This window comes from Electrona antarctica (assembly GCF_951216825.1).
Source record: "Electrona antarctica genome assembly, chromosome: 15".
Lineage (NCBI taxonomy): Eukaryota > Metazoa > Chordata > Actinopteri > Myctophiformes > Myctophidae > Electrona > Electrona antarctica.
In genome coordinates this window covers 37,629,240-37,631,407 of record NC_136796.1, presented here as the reverse complement: position 1 = coordinate 37,631,407, position 2,168 = coordinate 37,629,240, and positions in this window count along the sequence as shown.

Sequence of the window (2,168 nt, the reverse complement as noted above, 5' to 3'; positions counted from 1 at the left end):
CTATGACAACAAGCACAGAAACAATGCCATTCAACACGCTACTTACACACACTACCACTCGCTTACAATACGCGGACCTGGCAACACTACATCCCCTCTCCCATTTGCTCAAAGCCAACCACGTGACCCACGAGAGCTTTTATGTTTCTGCAACACCGGAAGTTACACGCTACACACACACACATTAGAAGAACAACACGAACACAACACTACACACACACACACACACGGGCCACTGTTGCCAGGTCTATCAAAACAGGCCCAGAAACAAGCAAACAGACCCAGAAACAAAGCCTTTCACCACGCTACTTACACACACTACAACTCGCTTACAATTCACGACCCTGGCAACATTGTTCCCCGTCTTCCACAACACACACAGTCCCACACAGACACACACACACTGATTCGGACTTGGATGGACAGCGGCGCGATTACATAAATACACCGTTTAATTCATGCAAACACGACAATTGCACCACCAGTTTCATTAATGTAAACACGACAATTGCGCGACCCGTTTAATTCATGGAAACATGACAACTGCGACGCACCGAGGCGCATGGATTCTGTGTGTGTGTGCGTGCGGGGTGACTCTGAATTGGAGTGTTTATGTCAGTCAGCGATGCGATCCGTTGTTATTCAGCCAGGAAAACAATCTAAACATTATATACTAACGTCAGCATCGGGCAGATTAACACACACAAGCGTTATTAGTTGAGTTTTCTTATTGAAGTGCCTCTGAATTGTAACGGTGTGTTTATGTCAGTCAGCGATGCGATCCGTACCAGCACCATATGCACGGACTGGAGAGAGGCGAAGTGTTTCTCTCCCTTCGGCTCATGTAGCCCTCATTGTAACTACAAATATTGTTCCCGAACAAACAATGTGGGGTCACTGCAATCCGCAATCCAAAATAATGTAGCCCTACTATAATGCAGTCAAGGTCCCCCAAAAAATATACTACAGTATGTTCTGCTCCATTCTCTACAGCTTTTGGTTTCCAAAAACAGTAATTTATTGTAAGCAAACAAAAACAGTAAACAGCAGTTTCATGTCTGCTTATTTTCATTTACATTAATTTCCTTTGATGTGAAAATACAACAAATAATAATAATACCCATCCGTTACTACATGTCAAGGGCACAATACTGGAGTGGAGTCTGTCAAATCCCGCTATTTCCTTCTTCCCATTGCGCTGCCCACGGAACTAGGATTCGCCGCCCGAAGGGCGGCGAAATTCTAGTATTTATACATTTTACTCTGAACAGGAAATCATGCACCTTCAAACTAAACTCAACAGCATATACATTGTATCCTGATGCATGTTTATCATTAAACGGTATCAAATATGACAAAACCGAGATTTACAAGTGGTTCTGCAAGGTTTTTTAACTATTGTTTTTTCCATTATCATCAAAAAAGCTGTTATGTACTTATGTCCTCAAAAGGATATTGTTATGAATTATAGAACTTGGATTAAAATAGGATACAAATGGTAGCAATTGTATTTCTTTAACGTTTGGCGCATCACATACAGTAGGATTCCATTTATTTTAGTTTGCCGTTTTAGATTATGTATTGTATTATCATCGAGACACCACAGTATGCTGAAGCATTTTTACCGGAATCAAAGTGAGGAAGGCATACTATATGTTGTGATTTTTGGGCTACCATCTATAATGCCTCTAGAAGTCTCCATCTAAACCTCTTGGGGTGGTGGGTGAGGATCCGTCGAGTCGCAGGCACGGAGAACAACGCAGCGATGTATTACACATATCTTCTGAAGTTTATTACACACACAATATATACAGTAAGGACAGTGGATCTACGACGACCCTAGCATATTATGGAAACAAAGATAAGCACACAATGAGCAGGAACAAGCATACATCTCATAAATGGTAAATGGTTTATTTATATAGCGCCTTTATCCAAGGCGCTTTACATAGATTGTGCATTACATTCACCCATTCATACACCGATTGCAGCGGAAGCCATGCAAGGTACCAACCAGCACATCGGGAGCAATTTGGGGTTCAGTGTCTTGCCCAAGGACACTTCGACATGTAGACAGGAGGAGCCGGGATTCGAACCACCGACCCATGGATCATTGGACGACCTGCTCTACCTCTTGAGCCACAGTCGCCCCCTAAGCTATGGTGTAG